This window comes from Gavialis gangeticus, unplaced genomic scaffold, assembly GCF_001723915.1.
Source record: "Gavialis gangeticus isolate Ggan-Ray unplaced genomic scaffold, GavGan_comp1, whole genome shotgun sequence".
Lineage (NCBI taxonomy): Eukaryota > Metazoa > Chordata > Crocodylia > Gavialidae > Gavialis > Gavialis gangeticus.
The window spans coordinates 13,442,125-13,447,480 of NW_017729009.1; positions in this window are offsets into that span (position 1 = coordinate 13,442,125).

The following is a 5,356-nucleotide window of genomic DNA, read 5'->3' on the forward strand; positions in this document are numbered from 1 at the left end:
GTGCTGCCCCAGGCTCTAGCTCCCCCTGGCTGCAGATCTGGGAGGAGCCAGGCAGGGTTATTTTGCCCCAAGTGGCAAAATTTGCTCCACAATAAAGTGCATGTCCGAGCACGCGCGCTGAGGCAAAAAGCCCCTGCTCAGATTTGCACCGCTTCTATTTGAGTTGCTGCAAGCACACTTGCTTGCATGTGTGGACGTCCCCATGGAGACCAGTCTTCGGCAGCAACTAGGGTTTAAGCTTTAGTTAACTGGGAAAGGGAGAGTGAGTTAGTTGAAGGTTCGGCTCAGTTACAGTGATAACTCTAGAAAAATCTCTCTTTCTTTATTCTGCCTTTCAAAAACAAAGTGCATATTAGATTCCAGGATGAGCTGTATGTGACAAAATACAGTCTTTACCATGGCAAAAATGTAGCAGATGGTGTTAACACTCAGGATCTGGTATTATTAGCTGCTACCCTATACACATGGAACACAGTATTTAACCGAGCGTGAAAACTGCACAGCTATTAGAACCACTGATACAGGATCCGACTGGGACTTTGAAGAACGGGAAATAGGCTTGCTCAATTCCGAAGACTAGGATAAGCCCAATAATAATAATCCCAAATCTTAACATTACCATACAGAAATAGAAGAGGAAGCGTGCCTAGATGTCTATTGCATTGAAATCACAAGCATTTGCTGAATTGCAAGGACCTTTATTATGAGTCTAGACCCTCCATATTTTCATGAAAAGAAAGCTGGTCAAATCCCTCATAAGTAGCAAAAGGAAATTTAGGGCATGAAAGTTCCCTGGACATTGCTTGTGAACAAATCCTCCCAGTTAATCGGCTTCAGGTTCAGATGCTATGAGAACAAGCCAGGGATTGTGTCCAGTCTGAACTTTGCACTTCTGTTCAAACACAGAGTCTCCTCTGATGGTGGAGCACGAGCTTTCCGGTTGCCTTCCTAGTGAGGTTCCTCATTCCCACTTCTATTTGTCCAGTACCCACATCTAAAAACGTTTATCAAGTTAAAGTAAATAGATAAAAGAAAACTTTATCGTATGCGATCAGAAACGATGTCTTTCTTGAGGTTGAGCCAAAAGCTGATCTCCTTATCAAGCTGAGTAGCTTTGTTTTTACTCAGAAACGTAGTTAATATTCAAATACAATTAATGAAATGGTTTTAAAAAATCAGATGAACATCCCAAAGTCCCAGTATCCACCATGTACAAACGTATTTAATGGCTCAGAGCTTGGCACAGGGACCTTCTCCTCCTCAGAAGGTAGATCTCCTTTTATGAATGAAATTGTGATAGGATCAGAAGTATCATGGAAAAAAATGCACCTTCCTCTTCTTCACACATACCTCATACACCATATTCTCTACCTCCCTTTTAAAGAACATTTTTGTCACATGGAAAACTTTAGAAAGGCACAATGGGGTGTTAATCCTGGCCAGCTTCCATTTTGGGTAACTGCAGTCTGTCTACCCTTTAATTCTTTGTATCTCTCAGCAACATATGGTACTTTTTATCATTTCCTGTCCCTAAAGTATTGGGCTGTGCTGATATGTAGAGATGAATGGCTACCATTTTCTATCCACCCTGGGCTATTGTCTACAATTTCTGCAAAAAAGACCAAAATGGAAATATAAACATTGAGTTAACTTCCAAACCTGGCAAAGTTGGGAGTTTCCTCTTATTGAATTTGTTTTCTTTGTGTGTGTCTTTCCTCTTTCCTTGTTTGTTCTCCCTTCTTTTTACCACCCCCCCCAGTTTTGCCATACAGTATGAGGAAAGGAAAAAGAGAGAGAGAAATGGAGGGATCAGGGGAGGACAATGTTCCACAACTTAGTTTTTACCCCCCAAAATCTGCAATTTGTTTTCATGCAAAAAAAATTCAGCCTCCCCAAGCTTTCAAGATGTTCCATGTAAGAAGCTTAATGTTTTACAGCCAATTCGAAAAAGAAAAAAGAGGAAAACAGTACGCAGAAAAAACTAAAGAAACCCTGAATTCTTCCAAGTTTTTCTTGAGGCACCCTGACACTTGCACTGAGAGCCTCCCCTCCCTGCTGCTATTCAGATGGGGAGAAGTGCAGCACGTCCAAATCGTTTAGCTTTAGGAGGTTTCATGTCAGCTGGGACTGTCAGTTAGGAAAGAGGGTTGAGGATAAGGATTGGGAATGACAGTCGGAGTGAGAAGCTGGGGCCGGGCAGCTAAGAATGACTCTTGGGGCTAGCGACAAGGAGTGGTGGTTGAGAGAGACTTTCATCCTTTTCCCCCTCTCTGAGCAGGATTTGGCTGCTGTCTTCATGGAGGAAGTTAACAAGACCCATTATATTCTCTCCCTAATAGTCTCCTACTCCTGTCTCTGACATTGGGGTTTCTCACAGCTCCCCGGCTCCCATCCCTCTATGTGCCTGATAGAGGGAAAATAGGGGGGACATGGATTTTAGAAAATACAAATGCTAGAATGGCTTGCTTATAAGTATATATTACAGGGAAGAGTTAAGGCTGTGTTTGGGGCCTTGCCTGTACAGTTTATATCTTAGCATGTTTAAATTTTTTGTTTAAGTGGCTTTAACTTGGAGTTCCCTGGGCTTGCAATATTTGATTTTTGAATAAAGACAACATCCTTGAAATGGTTTTTGCCTGTAAGTTACTGAGGCAAACTGTCATTCCATCTTAATGGAGGTTTGGGGGTTTTTTTTACTAGGATTAAATAGAATAGGGCATTTGTGGAACGAGGTAGCTGAGGAATTGTGGAACTGATGTGCACATGGTATTTTGCAGTGGACACGTGGTGGAGGGAGAAAGAAAATCACAGAGTGGATGGAGTAAGGGCAGCACCAACCTCTCGAGGCAGTGGCAGACTGGGACTAGTCAGAGCTGGGAAGTTAATAGAGATAGCAGAGCAGACCCCAGGATAAAAGCAGTCTTAAGGAAGCAAAAGAAACAAGAAGCAGAGAAAAGAGATGAAGCCAGAAAAAGGATCTGCTGCAGCAGGTTGGAGTGAGAGCAGAGGAAGAATATCAGAGACCACCATATCCCCCAGAACATAGCTCCTGGCTCCCTATCTCTTTGAGAGTATGCCTAGTATGAAAGGAGTAAGATGATGCATTTTGATTTTAGTATCAGAAAATAGGCATCACTCATCTACATGGGTGCACAAAGCAAGAGAAAATGCCAGGGATGAATTCCTAGCTCCATGGAAATCAACTATTCTGAAGTCAAGATTTCGCCCAAAAAATTGTCTTCATCCTTTGCTGAAGGGTTATTCATAAAGCCAGGGGTATGCTGATTTGGGATAGCAACCCTGATTTGCTAGAAGAGGGAATGCCATGCTGTCCACTGTTACTCCAATCAGTGCCTTTTTAAACAGATTTCTGTAAAATGTATCCAGCCAAGAGAAAAATGCATATTTTGTTTTCCAATTTTTCTCTCTTTTGCCACACCTTAAACACATAGCGCATCTACTATAATCGAAATAGCGTTTGTTTAAACAAAAAATACCTAATGCCATTCAACAGAACTGCCATTGTCTCATGGCTCATGTGAGTTCTGTTACTCTGCCATTAATTTCTGTTCAAAAAGGATTTGTCAGGCATTGTTATAAATCTAATGGGGCTCATCCTGCTTTCTAATCGGTGGAAAATCAGTCATCAAGAAACATGGAACATCCAATTTTCCAATTAAACCTTGCTGCAGCTTGGAGCTTGTTTATTTTACATGGAGGTGTGTCCAGCTGCCTGAATGGCATTTGAATGAATGGCAAGGAGGCATATGCTTGGGCTATTTAGATTAGCAGGTGTCTATTTTTCCCCCAAATGAATTCAGAGCAAGTCCCATATGATAGAATAGATATTGGACAAGAGAGATGAGGAAGAAAGAGAAAGTAATATAGAAGACCATCCTGAAGGACACATGGAGAAATGTATGGAAACAGATGGAAAATGACTGACTCTGCCCTAAGATGTGAACGGGGATGAACTGTCCTCCCGATTTAATGGGAACAGGCAGATGATGGCAACAAAAAACATCAATAACAAACACGGAGAAACGGGGTGGTAATTTGTAGTGGTCATTGGGATGGAGCATCTTCTATTATGGCATCACGATGAGGCTGCCTTACCTTGAACAGCATGCGGGTGCTGGGGTAATTATATTTCACACTTCATATGAGGTTTCAGTCCTTCCTCGTGAATTCACAGGACAGCATGACAATGTCATGTAGACAGGGTGGGGGAAGAAGAAAGGAAACCATGTAGCCATGTTCCCATGGAATTCACTTCTATTTCTTTTTGACATCGAGTTGTGGATATCCAAGTCAGGCTCCTTTCTTTGTCACATCCCATCAAAAAATGTAGAACAAAGTCTTCTGTGCAGTACTGTTTGATTTCTGGGAATTTACACACAGACTCCTTCTGAGATATAAGAGAATTTTAATAGAGGAGGGGAAAAAATATCCTTAACCCTTGCTTAAGACGTGTATTCCCTTGTTTCTCTATGCTGTTTTCTCAGAGAAACTGTGTTACTTCCCACTGTGCCGAAGCAGCTGAAGTGAAGACATATATCACTACTCTCCATTCTGCATCTTGCTGGTATGTCCTTATCTGACAATGATCATGGTGCATGAACCATATTATTTTTTAAATTTATTTCCATCTTAGGCTGAACTTCCACCCTAGCTTTCCACAGTTTGATGGTTCCTTTGCACAAGGGCCTCTGTTTTTCTGCTGTGCTGCATAAGCATGAGCCACACAGAGTATACTGAGTGAAAGGGAGGATCCAATCCTATCTGTGTACGTTGGTTGCAATAGTCTTCTGCTTTTTCAAATCTGGATTTCTCCCCTAATAAAAAAAAAAAATTCCTAAATTTTACAGCACAGGTTTCCCTCGTTGTATACTGTACATGCACTCCTGGAAAATGGTGCATAACTCAAATTTGCATAAAGGGAAACCACTTGACAATGTAACAAATAGGGATACGTTGCAAGACCTCCACTGTACTGACCCCCAGATCCATTTGTACCACTTTTACAACAGCAGACAGTGCACACAAGCACAGGGCACTATCATAATGGGCATAGCAACTGCAGAGACGCGTGCCACGGACAATGAGCGAGGAGCACAGATCCATGCAGGAGACTGTATTTTGGTGCGTGTCACTCCCACCATGCACCGCACAAAGCTGCTGACTGCGGGCTTCCACCACATCGATCATAAAAGAGTGAATTTACCTCCCATATGGCAAATTTTTGGTATAAAAAGGGTCATCACATAAGAGCGAATTCGTACATACAAAACCCGCATAAAGCGAGGGAAACCTGTAATCACCAATAACAGTGAAAGGTGGTATCTTTCATTACTGT